General features: G+C 36.1%; 1 protein-coding gene across 3 annotated transcripts in view; it reads left to right on the forward strand.

The window, feature by feature from the left end:
• COL4A5 (collagen type IV alpha 5 chain) overlaps positions 1–24578 on the forward strand; it is a gene marked incomplete at its 3' end in the record, with an annotated part of 237781 nt that overhangs the window by 88894 nt on the left and 124309 nt on the right. The gene's annotated exons all lie outside the window — the stretch shown is intronic.

Genomic DNA, 24578 nt, shown 5'->3' on the forward strand with positions numbered 1-24578 from the left:
GATTGTATTGCAGATCTGACAGCTGTGAAAGGACAAGTGGAAGTAAGTGTGCCAGACTGCGGTGCAGTTCTAACAAAGTTTTGACCAGGCCAATGGAGAGTCCTTGAGCCAAAGTCACCTGTTGGTGGAGTCCGTTGTCCTACAAGAATGGGTCTGTAATAGCATTCCTGCTATGCTCAGTCATTGTCTTGGAGCAGCCTGAGTGAAGCATGGCCTTGTTTTGAGCATGATGGTGGTCTAGAGGGATGGCAACTTGGACTGTAAATCCACCATGATCCCTGCGGTATATTTGAGTGGCATATTTCCATAGCCCCCACATTCCCTGTGCTGCATACATCCACTTGCCCATGCAGATTTGGGGAGCAGTTTGTCCATGCATGGTGCCCATGATCCTGTCTTCTTGCGGGGAAACTTAGAAAAGAGAGGTTAGTTGGATGAACCATGGTCTCCCATTCTTGCAGTTAGTCTTGGGGCTTCCATCGTGGCAGAGATTATTGATTCTAATGAGGAGAAGGTTGGGCTGATTTTACACATGTGGGATCAGGGAAGAATACAGGTGAAACCCAGGGGATCTACTTGATGTCTCCTTGCCCCATTTAAACTGTGAATGGACACCTGGAACAACTCTGACATGACAGATGGATCATTACCAACAGATTAATTCCCTCAGGAATGAATATTTAAGTCACACCAAGACCCATAGAGGGAAAGCTAATGATGAGAGGGATTTAGAATGGCTAGTAGAAGAGGGAGAAGATGAATAGCACTGTTTCAGATACTGGGATCTACTAGTGAACAGAATAAACTCATTGTCTTCATGGTTACATTCTAGTATGGAGACAGAGTATACACACACACATACACCCAACCACATAGTGAGTCATAAGTACTATGAAGAAAAATAAGAAATAGAGAATGATGGTTTTGCTTTTTTAGATAGAATGATCATGGCAGAACTCTTTGTATGGATAATATTTGAGCTGAAACCTGAATGAAATGAATGAATGAGCCAGGGATGTGGATATCTGGGATTGGGTCATTCCAGTCAAAGGCAATAGCAAAAGCAAAAGCCCTAAAGCATGAACACTCTTCGACATGTTTGAGGCAGGGCAAAAAGGTTAGACAATAGAATAGTGTAAGAAATAAGGTCTGAAAGGTAGGAGAGGAGTCAGATATTGTGGGACCACCTTGTGGCCTATGGAAAGGACTTTAGGGAACTCATGTGACTGAATCATAATTTCATCCAGCCACATTTTGCCATTTTATCTATAAGTATATTGTGTTAAACGCCTTGCTGAAATTAAAGTCACTATGGTATTCCATTTCCCTTATCTAAAAAAACTATTCTCTTATTTCACCTGGTATTTATGTCATATTAACTTTTCTATAGTTCCTCTAATTCTTCTCTTTTTAACAATACTGAAAACTTTCCAATTTGAGTCATCCAAACATCTTTACTGCTTTCCATACATTTAAAGATTTTCCTAAAAGTGGTTATGAGAAAGCTTGCATTAGCTTAGCGCATAATTTATTTGAACCTGGAAACGTGAATACATTCAACAGTTAATGACATTGCCTGCCCTTTAGTTAGGGTCTCAACTTCTCTTCTGTCCAGTTTGAAGACCACCTTTCTTGTTGGAGATGAAGGAAACCAAATGTTTCCCAAATACCACACTAACCACATCTCTGTTTGCTACTTTTGTTTTTCTAAGCATTTTTTCCCCCCATGGGCTTTGGTCCCTTTTATGTTTTTACCTTTCCTGTGATTGTTCTTACAGGTTTATGTTACTCATTTGTGCCTTTCTTCATTTCTTTTTCTCCTTTTTCTATCTTTTCACATTTTAAAAATCTAATTTAGTCAGAGTGTTCCCTGTGTTGTACCTCTGGTTTATTCATATGGCTCTATTTTCTTTGTCATTGAATTCTCATACTTGTATGATAGAATTTTACTTTTTAGGATTGCCCATAATCACTATGCTATTAGAGTCTTTGGTCATGAAATCACAGTTATAATTTTGAACTTTCAGAAATCTGCTTTTTAGCGTACAGGGTCTGCAGTTGACTGAGCTCAGCCTTCTCTTCCCTTACTATTAACAACCCCAATCTGACATTACAGTTTTTGTTCCTTAGGTTCCTTTTACTGCCAAATGTCAATCAACTCAACTGTGCTCTTCAGGCTTAAAGAGCAGAATGCTTTGGTTGGAAATAATCTGATTTCAACCACCTTTTGAAGACTATGAGTCTTCCCAATTTTTTAAACTTAGTGGTTCTCAGCCTTGGGTGCACATTAGATTTAATTGGTGTGGATTGGGGACAATGCAGTCAGATTTAGGACTACCATTGTAACGGAAAAGGAAGCTGCACAGAAATTTTTGTATTACCCAGGTGATGAGAAGGGTTTTTTGTTTATTCATTATCATGTTTTTAATATTTCCTCTTATTATAAGATAGTTTTTCTCATCCACTCTTCATTATTCTTTTTTTCTTGGTTCTCTGTCTTATAGCCCAAATATATCTTGCCAGTAATGATCACAATTGTCATTTTTATTTTCTATATCAGCTTTATTGAATTGAAGTATAAGGCATGTGACCCATAATTTAAATTTTTCTACAAATGACCTTAAGAAAGCATAAAAAACAGGTGAAATGAACCTTCGTAACATGTCGTTTAACTCACTATATCCAAAAATGTTATCATTTCATCGTGTAATATATAATTTATTAGTGAGATATTTATACTCTTTGAAAGCTGGTGTATATTTTACATTTATAGCACATTTCACTTTGGACTAGCCATATTTCAAGTGTTCATTAGGCATAGGTGGCTAGTGGCTACTGTTTTGCACAGAGTAGGTCTGTGAATAGTTGTCCACATTATTTTCCCTTAAAATCTGCTATAGAAAATGCCTGTTGATTTGTTCTTTTGTCATGACTTTTTCCTAATTAGAATTAATCCTTTATCTTTTCTCACATAACACTTTGTTTTATACTTCCATAATAGCATTTTTATTTCCTATTGTTTTTATTATATTATAATAATTGATTGGCCTGTGTGTTTCTCCAACTAAATTGCCAGGTGTTTGAAGGCAGATTTTGTGTACTGTATTCACCTTTGTGCCATCTTTCCCCATCCTCAGCAGTTATCATTGCTTTCTGAGATAGTAAATCATGCAATAAATGTTTATGGAATTGAATTGAATACAACCCATCTCGTGGTTTGTCTACATATTACAGAGGGTTAGTAACTAGGAATGTGGTCGGTACCCCCTCAAGAATAAGGAGACATTCCATTTTCAAATATCTAGCCACAAGTCAAGATATCGTACGTTCTGTTCTGATTTTGTCTACTCACATATGTGTCGCTCTTGTTCTACCAGATGTACCATTTGAATTTCTTTTTATGATTTTCTGTTATGTAGTATTTATTCTTTTTGTTTCAAATTCAGCTTTGCCTTCAATTATAATTATAGCTGACTAGCCAGGTAGACTTTGATTTCTAAAATTGTTTTGCTAGTTTATGTATGGTTCTTAAAGCTTTTCACCCAACAGTAGTATTTGTTCCTAAGAAATGGACTGATGATGGAAATCAGTTACAATATCATGTTAACAAACTTGATTAAATAGCAAACTGCAAGGTTGTTGGAATTTTTATTAAAATAAAAGCTCATAGATTGGCTCTATGTGTGTAGGGTATGTGTGGACTCTTTCTGCCTGTAAAGGATTTTCCATCTTCATCTCCCAGATCTGTTTGTCAAATCATCTCTCTCATCTACCCTTCCACCAATCTCTCTAAGACAGGGCTAAGTAAAGACAGATTTTTGTCATGACAAGAGCACAAAGTGACAATAGATTTTGAGTAGTATATAAATTGAAGCTGCTTTCTAAATACTCTGACAAATATTGAAAAAGTACTGCCAGCTTTAATGTTAGAGAAGTTGTAAGTTTTCTAAATATTGACTTGACAATCACCAGCCTATTAGATGGAGCTGGAGCTTTTGTGATTTGGGGGGGTGGCAGCGGTGACGGTGGTATACTGTTTCTCACCTTTGATATGTGACTTTATGTAATCAGTGTCCCAGAATCAAGAACACTATGAAGAAGGCATTGATTTTTTCCCTGCTGATTATAAGTGAAACAGCCAGAACTGAAGCATGCCTGCTTTTTGTGATTGTACTAAACTAGGGTTTTCTGATTTCTGTTTGTGTTGGAAAATACCATGGAGGTTTTCATGCAGAACACTTGCTTTACTGAAAGTGGTAGCAGGGTTTCCTGCTTTGCTGCCTGTGAAATAAAGATCATATTAGCTCCTCCTACCATGAATACCAGCTGCTGCGGTGATCAGCCAGTAATTCTGTTAGAAATACACAGGAAATGTTGGTCTACTCAGTGTAAGGGCAAAAAACAATTTCTGCTTCTTACCTTCCTGCCAGCAGCCAACAGGGAGGCCTAGGGTATATTAGTGCATTTTTACACTGACATAGGGCCCTGGAATTGGACGCACTGAGTCTTTTTTTTTTAACATCTTTATTGGAGTATAATTGCTTTACAATGGTGTGTTAGTTTCTGCTTTATAACAAAGTGAATCAGTTATACATATACATATGTTCCCATATCTCTTCCCTCTTGCATCTCCCTCCCTCCCACCCTCCCTATCGCACCCCTCTAGGTGGTCACAAAGCACTGAGCTGATCTCCCTGTGCTATGCGGCTGCTTCCCACTAGCTATCTAGTTTACATTTGGTAGTATATATATGTCCATGCCACTCTCTCACTTTGTCACAGCTTACCCTTCCCCCTCCCCATATCCTCAAGTCCATTCTCTAGTAGGTCTGTGTCTTTATCTTAAATGCACTTAGGATACAGGTTTTGACTGCTTCATAGGAGACATTCCAGACATATTTATGCTCAGCAGAACTCTGAAGTTTTTATTCTTATTATCATGGTACTGTGGTCTTTCTGCTTGTGTCTTTTATCTGTGATGTTAGAACTCTTCCAAGGCCACAAATAACTCAGATAAGTTCAACTTGTGCTAACCTCTTTACATTAATGGAACCGCTTTACTGAAATCCTAAGAAAGATGTTGAAACTCAGGATATGTCTGTACAGGCCTGGTAGAATGGAAAGCCACAGTGCTTTCAACAGCCAGTCTATAAAAATCTTCGTGCTACAAAATCAAGGTTTATTTTACTTCTCAATTTTCTTTTCTCAGTGAACCCATAGTTGTGGTTAACTCATTTATCTGAAAGTAAGTCCTTTTAAATGCTGTTGGAAGTTTTCATAATGTCCAGAAATAAATTATAACATAAAATCCAATGATTTTATTATGTTACTCATGTTTATAATTCCATCATTCTGGACCACTAATTTTTAATTGGAAATTTTAGATACTTTCTTCCAGAGTTAGTAGTGGAAGGAACATAGCATTTGGAGGCAAAAGACAAAAAATCTGAGTTCAAGTGTTAGCTTACTATGTGGTCCTATATCAAGCCATTTAAGCTCTCTAAATCCCCATTTCTACATCTGATACCATAGGTAAGTATAGCTGCATACATCCCAGCAATATTACTGAGGTGACCAAATGTGATATATATCATATCATTTGTAAATTGTAAAGAGCTATTAAAATGTTGGTTATCATTTTTATTATTCTACAACCCTTTCACCCTAAAATCTTCAATACATTTATCTCATGCTTATAATCCCTTAGTGGCAGGTTGGATATGATAGTATCACTTAAGAATGTATGTTTCATTTTACTGCTGAAAATGTATATATCACCAGATTTTCTTATGAAGTTTTCATATTAAAAATGAATAATAATCATTCCAGCAGGAACAATTTATGTGTAAGCACTGTCCATCTCCTTCTACCCACAAAGTAAAATAACTCCTTTTAGTTTGAGTAGGGAAATTAAATGTTTCTTCTTCTGCTTATATTACAGTTTATTAAGTGATTCATTGGGTTGATCTCATTTTAAAGTGATTTTAATCTGTTACTTGCTTGAGTTCCCATTGTTGAATTTTCTTTGTAAGAGACTTAAGCAGGTTAAATCTCTTACTGCACAAGTGTCTTAAACCTTAGTACTATGGGCTGCATTATGAATTCATCACTGGAGGTGTTAACTAGGTGAGGCTGGATGGCTAGAAATGTTTTAGGTGGATATCATAGACCATATAGAGCTAAGAATTGGAAAGCTGCTAATTCTGTGATGTTGTGATCCTTACTTGTGTTTATTTTCAAATTTAGATCATCAATATACTTATAGATACTTATTTCCTTCAAATATTGCTTGTCCCACTTAAAAACTTTGGAAATTCTTGCTAGGGAAAAACCTACTAGAGTAACATATGAAAAAAATATTTTGTGTGTGTTACCAGTTTTCTAAGCATTTTTTTTTCTTTTTTCAATGTTCATAATACTTTATGTTCATCTTGTGTCATTTATCTTATTCTGTCTAATAAATACTAATTTGCTTATTTCTCTAATTCCTCTTTTTAGGTTATAAAATTTTCTAGAGAGATAAGATATTTAATAATCTCCATACATTCCATATTAATTTGTACAGAGCCAGACTCAATAACAACTTCTCAAATTTAATTTATGGTTACTGGTACCTAAAATTGGGGAGAAAGTTGATCTTGATTAAGGTAGCTTACACTTGGTTTTTCTTCCTATCTGCCAATCATAGAATCTGCTCTCAACAAATGCCATTCTGATTTAGGGTAATTTTCTAATGTAAAAATCCCATTTATACAAACACCATTAAAAGTATCTAGTAACCTAATTTTTTTTAAAAGCTCCTTCATTTCACATATTTCCAAATGGTATCCAATAATACTTGGAAATAATAAAATTTGCCCAAAATAGGTATAGCTTCTCCACCCTAAATGTAAAATCACTAAAGCTAATGTGAGTAACTTGTCTGTGGATTTTTAAGGTTAAAGTACTTCTGGTAATAAAGGATTTGGTAATTTGTCCAGACTAGATGCCAGAATAGCTCCATTGTCTGATACCTGATATCTTTAAATATTTGGGTTCACTTTGATCAACCTTAGTTATGAGCATCCTTAAAGTCTGGCATACTTCTGCCTGGTAACCTTTCTTAGGCCACCACCTCCTTTCCCCAACATTCTTCCATCCCTGTTGGAAAAAAAAATAGAATCTTGAAAACCAAATGGGTGTGTCTTTTTCTTTAGTTATCCTAAAAATTGTAATGTTTTTAATCAAGGAAACTCATTACCTATGTTAGTATTGGTGAATCACATGTTGTAGTCATCAAATTTTTAATGAGTCTCCATGTATTTTTTAGTTCTAGGTTTGTAGGAAGTGGCAGGTGCTGCTTTGGTTAAAAGGCTTTCAAACTGATTAATATGTTCATCTGTAATTTGATTTTTGAAGAAATACATTTATGATAGTGAGAAAATGTTTCCTCTTCATAAAAAATCTGGCAAGACAGCCTGGCTTTTGCTCAGAATTTGAAAGTATGTGGGAATCAGTTTGGAATATTGAAAAAGTCAAGAAACTGATTCTAGCTCTGGCGCTATCTATGACTGGCCATCCATTTTTTTATATTTAAAACGAGGGAGGTATATTAGGTAATTTCTAAGACCTCCTTCAACTCTGCTGACATTCTTTTATTGATAGCATTTATTCGGAAGAAATATATCTGTTTATGGATTGTGTCAGGATATCAAATGAAGGGACGTAACAAAAGATACATAATTTATTTACCCTTGGACTGTTAAAGAATGGCGACCCTGTGCCCCCTCCATCCCCCCAAATGGAGGATTTGTGTTAAGAGTAGCCAAGTCAAAGATGACTTCTGTTTTGAAATCTTAAATTACTATCTTCTAAGAGTTTATGAGACTTGTGAGAGTAGCCATTGTGTGATCATATGGCATAGTATTATATTATATGCATATGGTAGTTTTTTAACATCTTTACTGGAGTATAACTGCTTTACAATGTTGTGTTAGTTGCTATTGTATAACAAAGTGAATCAGCTACATGTATACATATATCCCTATATCTCCTCCCTCATGTGTCTCCCTCCCACCCTTCCTATCCCACCCCTTTAGGTGGACACAAAGCAACGAGCTAGTCTCCCTGTGTTACGCAGCTGCTTCCTACTAGCTATCTATTTAACATTTGGTAGTATATATATGTCCATGCCACTCTCTCACTTCGTCCCAGTTTACCCTTCCCACTCCCCGTGTCCTCAAGCCCATTCTCTATGTCTGCGTCTTTATTCCTGTCCTGCCCCTAGGTTCTTCAAAACCATTTCTTTTTTAGATACCATATATATGTGTTAGCATACGGTATTTGTTTTTCACTTTCTGACTTCATTCTGTATGATGGACTCTAGGTCCATCCACCTCACTACATATAACTCAATTTCATTTCTTTTTTATGGCTGAGTAAAATTGCATTGTATATATGTGCCACATCTTTATCCACTCATCTGTCGATGGACACTTAGGTTGCTTCCATGTCCTGGCTATTGTAAATAGAGCTGCAAAGAACATTGTGGTACGTGACTCTTTTTGAATTATGGTTTTCTCAGGGTATACGCCTAGTAGTGGGATTGCTGGGTTGTATGGAAATTCTATTTTTAGTTTTTAAGGAACCTCCATACTGTTCTCCATAGTGGCTGTATCAATTTACATTTCACCAACAGTGCAAGAGGGTACCCTTTTCTCCACACCCTCTCAAACATTTATTTTTTGTAGATTTTTTGATGATGGCCATTCTGACTGGTATGAGGTGATACCTCATTGTAGTTTTGATTTGCATTTCTCTAATGATTAGTGATGTTGAGCATCCTTTCATGTGTTTATTGGTAATCTATATATCTTCTGTGGAGTAATGTGTATTTAGGTCTCCTGCCCATTTTTGGATTGGGTTTTTTGTTTTTGGATATTGAGCTGTATGAGCTGCTTGTAAATTTTGGAGATTAATCCTTTGCCAGTTGCTTCATTGGGAAATATTTTCTCCCATTCTGAGGGTTGTCCTTTCGTCTTGTTTATGGTTTCCTTTACTGGGCAAACTGGGCAAAAGCTTTTAAGTTTCACTAGGTCCCATTTGCTTCTTTATTTATTTTTCTTCCATTTCCCTAAGAGGTGGGTCAAAAACGATCTTGCTGTGATTTATGTCATAGAGTGTTCTGCCTATGTTTTCCTCTAAGAGTTTTATAGTGTCTGGCCTTACATTTAGGTCTTTAATCCATTTTGAGTTTAATTTTGTGTATGGTGTTAGGGAGTGTTCTAATTTCATTCTTTTACATGTAGCTATCCAGTTTTCCCAGCACCATTTATTGAAGAGGCTGTCTTTCCTCCATTGTATATTCTTGCCTCCTTTATCAAAGATAAGGTGACCATATGTGTGTAGGTTTATCTCTGGGCTTCCTATCCTGTTCCATTGATCTATATTTCTGTTTTTGTGCCAGTACCGTACTGTTTTGATTACTGTAGTTTGTAGTACAGTCTGAAGTCAGGGAGCCTGATTCCTCCAGCTCTGTTTTTCTTTCTCAAGTTTGCTTTGGCTATTCAGGGTCTTTTCTGTTTCCATAAAGTTGTGAAATCTTTTGTTTTAGTTCTGTGAAAAATGCCATTGGTAGTTTGATAGGGATTGCAGTGAATCTGTAGATTGCTTTGGGTAGTATAGTCATTTTCACAAGGTTGATTCTTCCAATCCAAAACCATGGTATATCTCTCCATCTGTTGGTATCATCTTTAATTTCTTTCATCAGTCTCTTATAGTTTTCTGCATACAGGTCTTTTGTCTCCCTAGGTAGGTTTATTCCTAGGTATTTTATCTTTTAGTTGCAATGGTAAAGGGAGTGTTTCCTTAATTTCTCTTTCAGGTTTTTCATCATTAGTGTATAGGAATGCAAGAGATTTCTCTGCATTAATTTTGTATCCTGCTGCTTTGCTAAATTCATTGATTAGCTCTAGTAGTTTTATGGTAGCATCTTTAGGATTCTGAATGTATAGTACCATGTCCTGTGCAAACAGTGACACTTTTACTTTTTCTTCTCTAATTTGTATTCCTTTTATTTCTTTTTCTTCTCTGATTGCTGTGGCTAAAACTTCCAAAACTATGCTGAATAATAGTGGTGAGAGTAGGCAACCTTGTCTTGTTCCTAATCTTAGTGGAAATGGTTTCAGTTTTTCACCATTGAGAATGATGTTGGCTGTGGGTTTGTCATATATGGCCTTTATTATGTTGAGGTAAGCTCCTTCTATGCCTACTCTCTGGATTTTTTTTTTTTAATCATATGTGGGTGTTGATTTTATTGAAAGTTTTTTCTGCATCTATTGACATGATCATATGGTTTTTCTCCTTCAGTTTGTTAATATGGTGTATCACATTGATTGATTTGCGTATATTGAAGAATCCTTGCTTTCCTAGGATAAACCCCACTTCTTCATGGTGTATGATCCTTTTAATGTGCTGTTGGCTTCTGTTTGCTAGTGTTTTGTTGAGGATTTGTGCATCTATGTTCATCAGTGATATTGGCCTGTAGTTTTCTTTTTTTGGGACATCTTTGGTTTTCGTATCAGGGTGATGGTGGCTTCATAGAATGAGTTTGGGTGTGTTCCTCCCTCTGCTATATTTTGGAAGAGTTTCAGAAGGATGGGTGTTAGTTCTTCTCTAAATGTTTGAAAGAATTCTCCTGTGAAGCCATCTGTTCCTGGGCTTTTGTTTGTTGGAAGATTTTTTTTTTTTTTTCTGTACACGGGCCTCTCACTGCTGTGGCCTCTCCCATTGCGGAACACAGGCTCCAGACCCAGAGGCCCAGCGGCCATGGCCCACCGGCCCAGCTGCTCCATGGCACGTGGGATCCCCTGGACCGGGGCACGAACCCACGTCCCCTGCATTGGCAGGCGGACTCCCAACCACTGCGCCACCGGGGAAGCCCCTGTTGGAAGATTTTTAATCACAGTTTCCATTTCAGTGCTTGTGATGGGTCTGTTTATATTTTCTACTTCTTCCTGGTTCAGTCTTGGAAGGTTGTGCTTTTCTAAGAATTTGTCCATTTCTTCCAGGTTGTCCATTTTATTGGCATAGAGTTGCTTGTAGTAATCTCTCATGATCCTTTGTATTTCTCCAGTTTCAGTTGTTACTTCTCCTTTTTAATTTCTAATTCTGTTGATTTGAGTCTTCTCCCTTTTTTTCTTGATGAGTCTGGCTAGTGGTTTATCAGTTTTGTTTATCTTCTCAAAGAACCAGCTTTTAGTTTTATTGATCTTTGCTATCGTTTCCTTCATATCTTTTTCATTTATTTCTGGTCTGATCTTTATGATTTCTTTCCTTTTGGTAACTTTTGGGGGTTTTTTGTTGCTGTTCTTCTTCATTCTCTAATTGCTTTAGGTATAAGGTTAGGTTGTTTATTTAGGATGTTTCTTGTTTCTTGAGGTAAGACTGTATTACTGTAAACTTCCCTCCTAGAACTGCTTTTGCTGCATCCCATAGGTTTTGGGTTATTGTATTTTCATTGTCATTTGTTTCTAGGTATTTTTTGATTTCCTCTTTATTTCTTCAGTTATCTCTTGGTTATTTAGTAGTGTATTGTGTAGCCTCCATGTGTTTGTATTTTTTACAGACTTTTTCCTGTAATTGATATCTAGTCTCATAGCGTTGTGGTTGGAAAAGGTACCTGATATGATTTCAATTTTCTTAAATTTACCAAGGGTTAATTTGTGACCCAGGATATGATCTATCCTGGAGAATGTTCCATGAGCACTTGAGAAGAAAGTGTATTCTGTTGTTTTTGGATGGAATGTCCTATAAATATCAATTAAGTCCATCTTGTTTAATGTATCATTTAAAGCTTGTGTTTCCTTATTTATTTTCATTTTGGATGATCTGTCCATTGGTGAAATTTGGGTGTTAAGAGTCCCCTACTATTATAGATTCTTGCTGTTCATACTGAGATTTAGTAAATTTTGTTGAATAAGTGTTTCTTCATTTGCTATAGGTTTTTCAGACAACATCCAGAGATTTAAATTTTTGTTTTATTTCTAGATTTCATCATTTGTTGTCGTTTCGTTAGGGAGTTGGTTCATAGAGTTCCTTAAGCTGTCATTTACAAGTGGCATGGCATTGACTTTTTTTTGTTGTTGGTGTTTGCAGTACGCAGGCCTCTCACTGTTGTGGCCTCTCCCACTGTGGAGCACAGGCTCCGGTCATGCAGGCTCAGTGGCCATGGCTCACAGGCCCAGCCACTCCACAACATGTGGGATCTTCCCGGACCGGGGCACAAACCCGTGTCCCCTGCATCAGCAGGCGGACTCTCAACCACTGCGCCACCAGGGAAGCCCGGCATTGACTTTTTAAATAATCCATGCTAGGTTTTTTTATTAATGTACCATATTCCAAATTTGTCTGATTTATTTTTTCATGCTGTGTCATTTTATACTAAATTGCAATTAATATAATTGCTGATATATTTCCTTTAGTTGTATTGCCTTCTCTAAGATAGCATTTTCTTTCTCCTTCTCTTTCCTCTTCTTTTGGATTTGAGTATTGTCCTTCTCTAATAATTTGCAAAACCTTGCTTATCTTCTTTTAAGGTTTATCATAGAATTTAGAATTCCTAGGTTTTATGCTTATCTTACCAACGTCTAAAGTAATCAATGCCCATACTTGTTTTTTACAGTTACAAGGATTGAAGAATACTTTAACTTCATGCATCCTCTCCTGACTTACATTGTATTACCTTTTAGTACTGTATTTTTGAACCCTGCACCTATTTTTATAATTGTGTTTTATAGTTAGTATTTATTTAAATTCAACCACAAATTTATTACTTTTTTTCTCTTAATTCCTTTTTGTGTTTTATTTTTTTAATATTTATTTATTTATTTATCTGGCTGCACTGGGTCTTAGTTGTGACATGCAGGGTTTTTGTTGCCCTCTGTGGTATCTTTGTTGTGGCATGTGGGAACTTTTATTTGCAGCGTGCAGAATCTTTTTAGTTGCAGCATGCAGAATCTTTAGTTGCGGCATGTGGACTCTTAGTTGCAGCATGCGGGATCTAGTTCCCCATCCAGGGATCGAACCCGGGCCCCTGCATTGGGAGTACAGAGTCTTACCTACTGGACCATCTGGGAAGTCCCCCTTTTTGTATTTTAGACCTTCCACTTCATTTGTTTTTCCTTTCACATACAGGAGAAGATATTTGAAAGGTTTGAATTTCCTTTTGTGAAGTCCTGCTGGGGGCATACTTTCACAGTTTTTGTTTGTCTGAAAATATTTGTATTTTTATCTTGTTCTTGAAAGGTATTTTTACTGGTTAAAAAATATAGGTTGAAAGTTTTCTTTCAGCATATTAAAGATGTAATTTCATGGTCTTCTGTTTAATTTCTGAGAACTAATCTATAAATTAATTGTCACCCCTTTGAAGACAGTCTCTCTTGTCTTTCTTGATGCTTTTAAGGCCGTGGGGTTTTTTGTTTGTTTGTTTGTTTTTGTTTTGTTTTGTTTTGGTTTGGTTTTATGTTCTGACATTACACTATTTTGCACCCAGTTTGGGGTTTGTTTTTTCTTCCACTGGATATGCTGGACTTTTAGAATTACAGATATTTTAAATTAGTTCTTAAAAACTTTCTAGCATTGTCTCTAACTATTGCCTCTGCCCCATTCGCTCTTTCACCTCTTCTTCTATAACTCAAATTACCTGTTTGCTATACTACCTCACTCTTCCTTCCATGTCTCTTAACTATTCTTTTAGATTTCCCATGTGTTTCATCTCCATGTTACATTATAAAGAATTTCTTTTTACTTTACTAAGTGTTTTAACTGTCTTCAGCTGCATCTAGTCTGCTGTGAAGCTCATCCATTGAATTTAAATTTCATAGCTTTTACTTGTAGAATTCATATTTCAATTCAGCTAGGTTACTTTTTTCTTCTTTTTCTTTTGTTTTCTTTTTTTTTTTTTTTTTACCATTTCCTGGTCCCTTTATTTTCTTCAAGTTAAAAACCTTTCATCACTGTAAAAATAGTCATTATATATTTTGTGTCTAATTCTAATATTAGAATCTTTGCTGAGTAGTTTCTGCTGTGAGATGTTTCTCCTGTTTTTTGCTTTTGGTATTTTGTTTCCTTGTATGCTTAGTGATTTTTGAATGGGATAGCTTATTTTCCTTTCAAAGAGGATTTTTTGGAATTCTTTGAAGCTTAATATGAAGGTATGCTCTTCTACATAGGATTTATATGTATTTCTGTCTAGCCTCTGGGAGGTCAAGGCAGTTTGAGTCCACTCTGAACAAATTTACAGTTTGAGGTTAGTGGACCACCCAGCTAAATGCTGATTTGCACTGCAAATATGTATGAGGGCCAGCTTGTGGTTACAGCTTCTCAAGGATCTTTTCGCTTGTACTTCTCTGCTGAAACCTAAGATATCTTTTTCTTGAAATTCCCTGAGGTTATTTTGTATGTGACTCCCTTACACTGTAAAACAAGCATCTCAAATTCTCCAAGTTTTGTAAATGCCATCGGGTAAAAAGTAGTTTCAGTGGTCAGCTTACAAGGGTTTTCCCCCCTAGATTTTAGCCTGATAAATCCTATTGTGCCTCTCTTTGAGGTTTTTAAGATATTTTTACATTTTTTTCAAGCATAAAATGTTTTTTTTTAAGTAGGCATATCAGTCTGGATACCTAACTCCATTATTAGGTTATCATTTCCCTGTGCTGTTATTTTGTAGTATATATCTTAGAACACATGAATCAGAATCACCTAGAGATGTTTATTAAAATTTCAGATTCTGATAGCCAAACTGAAGCTTACTGAAACAAAATCTTTAGGATGGGGGTTGTAGTATCTGAATATTTGTGAGGTTCTGTAAGTGATCCTAATTCATACAGAAGTTTGCTTTTATCTGTACTTTTAGTCCTATATCTAGTATTTTTTATTGTAGGAGCCTGATATCTAACTTTATTGTTTTCTGTACATGTCCTGGTATCATGTTGAACAATACAATATTTTCATATCTATTTCATATGCCAACTTATATTTATAGTAGGTGTGTGTGTGTGTGTGTTTATGTAGATCTGTTTCTGGCCACTGTATTTTGGTTTATTGAGCTGCCTATTCATTGAGCAGTACCATACTGTTTTTTGTTTTGTTTTGTTTTGTTTTGCGGTACACGGGCCTCTCACTGTTGTGGCCTCTCCTGTTGTGGAGCACAGGCTCCAGATGCGCAGGCTCAGCTCACGGGCCCAGCCACTCCGCGGCATGTGGGATCTTCCTGGACCGGGGCATGAACCCATGTCCCCTGCATTGGCAGGCAGACTCTCAACCACTGAGCCACCAGGGAAGCCCCCATACTGTTTTAATTATTGTATCTTCATGATGTGTTTTACTACATAATAATAAAAAATTTTTCATACTTTTTATTATTTTCTCCCCCACTAAAAAGTATACAACATTACTATAGTTGCACCTGTTTTCTTGCTTCAACAGTGTTCAGTGACTGTAGAATTAAATAAGTTTTTCCAGTTTTTGAAACTGTTTTTCCACAGTTTTTGAGGGTTTTTTTTTTGGACGTATCTCCTACTGTACTTTTTCCATATGTACTTAAGAAGTCCTTTAGACTGAGGTACTTAATGTTTGTTTTGCCTGACTCTTTGTTCACAAAAAATTTGTATCTTAATTTTATTGCTTAGCATGGCCATTTTTTCCTCTAGATATATTTCTGCCCATTTTTAGAAATTGAAGTGGAGTTATTTACGTTCTCTACAGAGCCATTATGAATACTCCCAAGTTCAAGGGAACTCTCTTAATTTTGATAAAAATTATTGATTATAAAACTCGTTTTCACTTGGGAAATCCCACTGAATCACAGCCTATAAAAGCTGGATGCTACCTGAGATATCATATTGTCTATCTCTATAATTTTACCAAAGAGAAAACTGAGCGCTAGGGTATAGGAATGACTTATCCATAGTCATCTAATGAATCAATTCCTGAGGTAAAATCAGGATGTATTTCTTGTAGCTTAGAGCTCTTTCTGTTACCATTGTCTGCTATATCATTATTCCATTGTATTTAAGTTTTATTTTCATTTGTTTGGTGGGCCTAGTTTGTTTGTGTGTTTTTTGCTAGATTGGAAGTTCCTTAAAGGCAGCACACATTTTTTGGTATAACTTATAGCCCTAATATTGTGCTTGGTGCTTATTAATCACCTAATCAGTATTAATAGATGTTGGTAAAAAACAAATTGTTCCATTAAACAGATGTCAACTTGGGGCTGTTTCCTTGTGGGCATCATGGTTATATCTGTATGGAAAATGGCATCTAGTGGTTGGTTTGTGTATCATAGTTGCCTTTTTTTTTCTTGAACTTAGTACCGGAGCCATTATTGTAACCTAGGTGGAATAAATAAAATATAAATTAAATTTTCAAGTTGAATTCAAACAAATTTTTCTGTAGATACCAAATGTTTTACATAGTGAGCTCTCTAAAGTATAACTACATGTTAAGTAATAAAGAAGTGCAAAAAGATGAAATTACTAATTTTTAGAAAAACTTTGTGTAAAATCACTTCAAAAATGACATGTATGAGTAAAGTTTTATTGTTTGTTTGTAAATTATATTAGGAGTTGGAGGATATTGTTGGATACTGAAAAGTCAGAAATACATTTATAAAGACAGGTTACATAGTATCTTCTCCATATTGATCAATCCTATTAGGCTGTTGCTTCGCATTATTTTCAGGAAGTTAATTTGTATTTTAAAAAGGTGGAACTCCTTTTAAAACTTTTTTTAATTTTTTTAATTGTAATACAGTTGATTTACAATATTATATAAGTTTCAGATGTACAACCTAGTGATTCACAATTTTTAAAGATTTTACTCCATTTATAGTTATTATAAAATATTGGCTATATTCCCTCTGCTGTACATTATATCCTTGTAGCTTAGTTATTTTATGTTTAGTAGCTTGTGCCTCTTAATCCCCTATCTCTATCTTGCCCCTCACCTCTTCTCTCTCGCCACTGGTAGCTACTAATTTGTTTTCTGTATCTGTGAGTCTGTTTCTTTTTTTGTTATATTCACTAGTTTGTGTTACTTTTTAGGTTCCACATACAAGTGGTAACATATAGTACAATACATATATATAACATATAGTACTATATATATATTATAAGTAAGATACAGATAATATACAATACTTACATTAAAAAAACTCTTAATGAAAGATGAAAATGGAATGTTACACCACCTTTTACTTACAAAACCAAAACACTATGCAAATATATTTATGTATAAAATGCAGACATACACTTCAAAGTCAATTTTAATTGTTCTTAGATGTACAGTCATTTTATATTATTGCTGTCCTTTACTCTTCCATTAATGCATGTAATTGAGTGTTGATAACATGCACAATCTAATTCCATGAATATGACCATTCTCATGAATCAGTATCTTCTAAAATTTGTAAGTTTTACTTTGGAATCTAGAATTCATGTTTGTACAAAACACTGTTATATACCTTAAATTAACCTCTGTTCCTGGTACACTGTAATGTAATTTTTGTGTATGGGATTATCCTTCCCATTAGAGAGCAATGATGTACCGTCTTTGTATCTCTATGTGCAACTAACATAGCCAAATTGCTGGCACATAACAGGTGATCAATAAGTATTTGTTGAATTAGTTATGTATTTTGGAATGAGTCTTGCCTTATTCATTTTTAGCACCTAACAGGTTTTCTGGCCTCTAGTAATACTCACTTCATATTTGATGAGTAAGTCTTAAGAGTCTGTTTAGAGCTTCCAGGTTGCTGAAGCAGAATGCCTCCATGTGCCACCATGCTGGGCTCCAAACTCCAAGAAGACTGAACTTTCTTTGTTCTCGACCTCACCCTATGAATCTCTTCATCTGGCTATTGGTTCCTGTGCTTTAATATCCTCAGTAATAAACCACTCATCTGCTTTCCAAGACTCATCATAACGGGCTACACAAGAGAATGGGAAAGGAATTTTCTACATCTCCAAGCAAAGATGTGAAGAAGCCAGAAGTTGTCTTGGTCATATGGGAGGATTGATCTTGCTGTAGGCTGCTGTCTGTGCCATAGTTGGAATCTGAAGCTTGAACTTTCTGAGGAGAGCATCTGAGCTATAGCGTTCCTCTCATCCATGTGGCTGAGAGGGTCTTAGTGCTCTGGCCGGGCGTCAGGCCTGAGCCTCCGAGGTGGGAGGGCCGAGTCCAGGACATTAGACCACTAGAGACCTCCAGCCCCCACATGATATCAATCGGCAAGAGCTCTCCCAGAGATCCTCATCTCAATGCTAAGACCAGCTCCACTCAACGACGAGCAAGCTACAGTGCTGGACACCGCATGCAAAACAACTAGCAAGACAGGAAAACAACCCCACCCATTAGCAGAGAGGCTGCCTAAAATCATACTAAGTTCACAGACACCCCAAACACACTACTGGCTGGGGTCCTGACCACCAGAAAGACAAGACCAGCCTCATCCACCAGAGCACAGGCAGCAGTCCCCTCCACCAGGAAGCCTACACAACCCACTGAACCAACCTCACCAACTGGGGGCAGACACCAAATACCATGGGAACTACGAACCTGCATCCTGCAAAAAGGAGACCCCAAACAAAGTAAGTTAAGCAAAATGAGAAGACAGAGAAATACTCAGCAGATGAAGGAGCAAGGTAAAAACCCACCAGACCAAACAAATGAAGAGGAAATAGGAAGTCTACCTGAAAAAGAATTCAGAGTAATGATAGTAAAAATGATCCAAAATCTTGGAAATGGAATGGAGAAAATACAAGAAACATTTAACAAGGACCTAGAAGAACTAAAGAGCAAACCAACAATGATGAACAACACAAAAAATGAAATTAAAAATTTTCTAGAAGGAAACAAAAGCAGAATAACTGAGGCAGAAGAACGGATAAGTGACCTGGAAGATAAATAGTGGAAATAACTACTGCAGAGCAGAATTTTAAAAAAAGAATGAAAAGAATTGAGGATGGTCTCAGGGACCTCTGGGACAACATTAAATGCACCAACACTTGAATTATAGGGGTCCCAGAAGAAGAAGAGAAGAAGAAAGGGACTGAGAAAATATTTGAAGAGATTATAGTTGAGAACTTCCCTAACATGGGAAAGGAAATAGTCAAGCCCAGGAAGCACAAGAGTCCCATACAGGATAAATCCAAGGAGAAACATGCCAAGACACATATTAATCAAACTATCAAAAATTAAATACAAACAAAAAATATTAAAAGCTGCAAGGGAAAAACAACAAATAACATACAAGTAATCACCATAAGATTAACATTTGAGCTTTCAGCAGGAAGTGTACAAGCCAGAAGGGAGTGGCAGAACATATTTAAAGTGATGAAGGAGAAAAACCTGCAACCAAGATTACTCTACCCAGCAAGGATCTTGATGGAGAAATTAAAACCTTTACAGACAGGCAAAAGCTGAGAGAGTTCAGCACCACCAAACCAGCTTTACAACAAATGCTAAAGGATCTTCTCTAGGCAAGAAACACAAGAAATAGAAAAGATCTACAAAAACAAACCCAAAACAATTAAGAAAATGGTAATAGGAACATACATATTGCTAATTACCTTAAATGTAAATGGATTAAATGCTCCAACCAAAAGACATAGACTGGCTGAATAGATACAAAAACAAGACCCGTATATACGCTGTCTACAAGAGACCCACTTCAGACCTAGGGACACATACAGACTGAAAGTGAGGGGATGGAAAAAGATATTCCATGCAAATGGAAATCAAAAGAAAGCTGGAGTAGTAATTCTCATATCAGACAAAATAGACTTTAAAATAAAGAATGTTACAAGAGGCAAGGAAGGACACTACGTAATGATCAAGGGATCAATCCAAGAAGAAGATATAACAGTTGTAAATATTTATGCACTCAATATAGGAGCACCTCAATACATAAGGCAAACACTAACAGCCATAAAAGGGGAAATTGACAGTAACACAATAATCGTAAGGGACTTTAACACTCCACTTTCACCAGTGGACAGATCAATCAAAATGAAAACAAATAAGGAAACACAAGCTTTAAATGATACATTAAAAAAGATGGACTTAATTGATATTTATAGAACATGCCATCAAAAAATAACAGAATTAAAAAAAATAACAGAATACACTTTTTTCTCAAGTGCACATATAACATTCTCCAGGATGGAGCATATCTTGGGTCACAAATCAAGCTTCGGTAAATTTAGAGAAAATTGAAATCGTATCAAGTATCTTTTCCGACCACAACACTATGAGACTATATATCAATTACAGGAAAAAAACTATAAAAAAATACAAACACATGGAGGCTAAACAATATGCTACTAAATAACCAAGAGATCACTGAAGAAATCAAAGAGGAAATCAAAAAATACCTAGAAACAAATGACAGTGAAAACATGACGGCTCAAAACCTATGGGATGCAGCAAAAGCAGTTCTAAGAGGGAAGTTTATAGCAATACAATCCTACCTCAAGAAACAAGAAAAATCATAAATAAGCATACTAACTTATACCTAAAGCAATTAGAGATAGAAGAACAAAAGAACTCCAAAGTTAGCAGAAGGAAAGAAATCATGAAGATCAGATCAGAAATAAATGAAAAGGAAATGAAGGAAACAATAGCAAAGATCAATGAAACTAAAAGCTGGTACTTTGAGAAGATAAACAAAATGGATAAATCGTTAGCCAGGCTCATCAAGGAAAAAAGAGAGAAGACTCAATCAATAGAATTAGAAATGAAAAAGGAGAAGTAACAACTGAAACTGCAGAAATACAAAGGATCATGAGAGATTACTACAAGCAATATATGCCAATAAAATGGACAACCTGAAAGAAATGGACAAATTTTTAGAAAAGCACAACTTCTGGGACCGAACCAGGAAGAAGTAGAAAATATAAACTGACCAATCACAAGCACTGAAATTGGGACTGTGATTAAAAATCTGCCAACAAACCAAAACCTAGGACCGGATGGCTTCAGAGGCAAATTCTGTCCAACATTTATAGAAGAGCTAACACCTATCCTTCTGAAACTCTTCCAAAATATAGCAGAGGGAGGAACACTCCCAAACTCACTCTACGAGGCCACCATCACCCTGACACCAAAACCAGACAGAGTTGTCATAGAAAAAGAAAACTACAGGCCAATACACTGATGAACATAGGTGTAAAAATCCTCAACAAAATACTAGCAAACAGAATCCAGAAGCACATTAAAAATATCATCCACCATGATAAAGTGGGGTTTACCCCAGGAATGCAAGGATTCTTCAATATACAGCAATCAATCAATGTGATACAACATATTAACAAATTGAAGGAGAAAAACCATATGATCATCTCAATAGATGCAGAAAAGTCTTTTGACCAAATTCAACACCCATTTATGATAAAAACTCTCCAGAAAGTAGGCACAGAGAGAACTTACCTCAACATAATAAAGGGCATATATGACAAACCCATAGCCAACATCATTCTCAATGGTGAAAAACTGAAACCATTTCCACTAAGATCAGGAACAAGACATGGTTGCCTACTCTCACCACTATTATTCAACATAGTTTTGGAAGTTTTAACCACAGCAATCTGAGCTGAAAAAGAAACAAAAGGAATCCAAACAGGAAAGAAGAAGTAAAACTGTCACTGTTTGCAGATGACATAATTCTATACATACAGAATCCTAAAGATGCTACCAGAAAACTACTAGAGCTGATCAATGAATTTGGTAAAGTTGCAGAATACAAAATAAATGCACAGAAATCTCTTTCATTCCTATACACTAATGATGAAAAATCTGAAAGAGAAACTAAGGAAACACTCCCATTTACCATTGCAAAAATAGAATAAAATACCTAGCAATAATCCTATCTAAATAGACAAAAGACTTTTATGCAGAAAACTATAAGACACTGATGAAAGAAATTAAAGATGATACAAACAGATGGAGAGATATACCATGTCCCTGGATTGGAAGATTCAACATTGTGAAAATGAATATACTACCCAAAGCAATCTACAGATTCAATGAAATCCCTATCAAACTACCAATGGCATTTTTCACAGAACTCGAACAAAAAATTTCACAATTTGTGTGGAAATGCAAAACACCCTGAATTGCCAAAGCAATCTTGAGAAAGAAAAATAGGACTAGAGGAATCAGGCTCCCTGACTTCAGACTATATACTACAAAGCTACAGTAATCAAGACAGTATGGTACTGGCACAAAAACAGAAATATAGATCAATGAAACAGGATAGAAAGCCCAGAGATAAACCCACGCACATATGGTCACCTTATTTTTGATAAAGGAGGCAAGATAATAAAACGGAGAAAAGATAGCCTCTTCAAAAAGTGGTGCTGGGAAAACTGGACAGCTACATGTAAAAGAATGAAATTAGAACACTCCCTAACACCATACACAAACATAAACTCAAAATGGATTAAAGACCTAAATGTAAGGCCAGACAATATAAAACTCTTAGAGGAAAACATAGGCAGAACACTCTGTGACAGAAATCACAGCAAGATCCTTTTTGACCCACCTCCTAGAGTAATGGAAATAAAAACAAAAATGAACAAATGTGACCTAATGAAACTTAAAAGCTTTTGCACAGCAAAGGAAACCATAAACAAGATGAAAAGACAACCCTCAGAATTGGAGAAAATGTTTGCAAACGAAACAACTGTCAAAGGATTAATCTCCAAATATATAAGCAGCTCATGCAGCTCATTATCAAAAAAACAACCCAATTAAAAATGGGCAGAAGACCTAAATAGACATTTCTTCAAAGAAGATATACAGATTGCCAACAAACAAATGAAAGGATGCTCAACATCAGTAATCATTAGAGAAATTGAAATCAAAACTACAATGAGATATCATCTCACATGGTTCAGAATGGCCATCATCAAATATCTACAAACAATAAATGCTAGAGAGGGTGTGGAGAAAAGGGAACTCTCTTGCACTGTTGGTGGAAATGTAAATTGATACAGCCACCATGGAGAACAGTGTGGAGGTTCCTTAAAAAACTAAAAATAGAACTTCCATACAACCCAGCAATCCCACTACTAGGCATATACCCTGAGAAAACCATAATTCAAAAAGTGTCATGTACCACAATGTTTATTCCAGCTCTGTTTACAATAGCCAGGACATGGAAGCAACCTAAGTGCCCATCGACAGATGAATAGATAAAGAAGGTGTGGCACATATATACCATGGAATATTTCTCAGCCAGAAAAAGAAACAAAACTGAGTTATTTGTAGTGAGGTGGATGGACCTAGAGACTGTCATACAGAGTGAAGTAAGTCAGAAAGAGAAAAGCAAATACCATATGCTAACACATATATATGGAATCTAAAAAAAAAAATGGTTCTGAAGATCCTAGGGGTAGGACAGAAATAAAGACGTAGACATAGAGAATGGACTTGAGGGCATGGGGAGGGTGAAGGGTAAGCTGGGCTGAAGTGAGAGAGTGGCATGGACATATATACACTACCAAATGTAAAATAGATAGCTGGTGGGAAACAGCCGCATGGCACAGGGATATCAGCTCAGTGCTTTGTGTCCACCTAGAGGGGTGGGATAGGGAGGGTGGAAGGGTGTTGCAAGAGGGAGGAGATATGGGGATATAGGTATATGTATAGCTGATTCACTTTGTTATAAAGCAGAAACTAACACTCCATTGTAAATCAATTATACTCCAATAAAGATGTTTAAAAAATAAAAATAAGTCTATTTAACTCTTAATGTAGTTGGCATATAGTACTAAAAGCAGAGTATATAACCTAATCACCTATGTATAATAAATAGTGGCTATATAACAGTTTCAATTAGAAATGTCATGTTCACATCTTTTATTGGAACAGTCTTTTGCAATGTGCATGAGAGATTTCCCCCAACATCAAGCCACTGTAGTTTGCTGTTATAATCAGGAAAAGGAGTTTCAGTATGAGGGTGACTTCGAGTTGCAGCTGAGTGGGTTAGGATTTCTAACCAGAAGGACAAGGTTAGTAGTTTGTTAAAGATTGAGGAAGGTACTCTTGTAGTGATTGGAGTAAAGAATAGCGTGGAATGTTGGGGAGGAGGCTAAGGTACATTTTAATTCATAGTCTCCCATGGCTGAACATTGATAAACATTATTTGGTATTTACATCACATAAAAATTTCTCTTATTTGATGAGAAGCATAACCCCTTATTGTACATAAATGCTGAGCTATCTACATATGTTAAACTAATTACTATTTGTTTTTCTAAGCAGTTCAGCTTCATGCCAGAGTAAAGGATAGTTCTGGATGGCAGACATCATCTATTGTCTTCTTGTCCTACAGGTTCTTATTTTGGAGGAGTATATTTTTCTGGCTCTAGTACCTCAATTCCTCATATGAGTGAATGAAGTTGTTACGAGTGGCTATTTAGGACACCTAGGCTGTGGGAACAACTTTTGTGGTAAAGCTTGGAGCTATTAGAGACTGAGCTACTAGTGATGAAATAGTGGAAGCAAAGAAAAGAAAGGTGGTAAAAGACAGTATGTATT

Source organism: Hyperoodon ampullatus (genome assembly GCF_949752795.1).
Source record: "Hyperoodon ampullatus genome assembly, chromosome: X".
Classification (NCBI taxonomy): Eukaryota; Metazoa; Chordata; class Mammalia; order Artiodactyla; family Ziphiidae; genus Hyperoodon; species Hyperoodon ampullatus.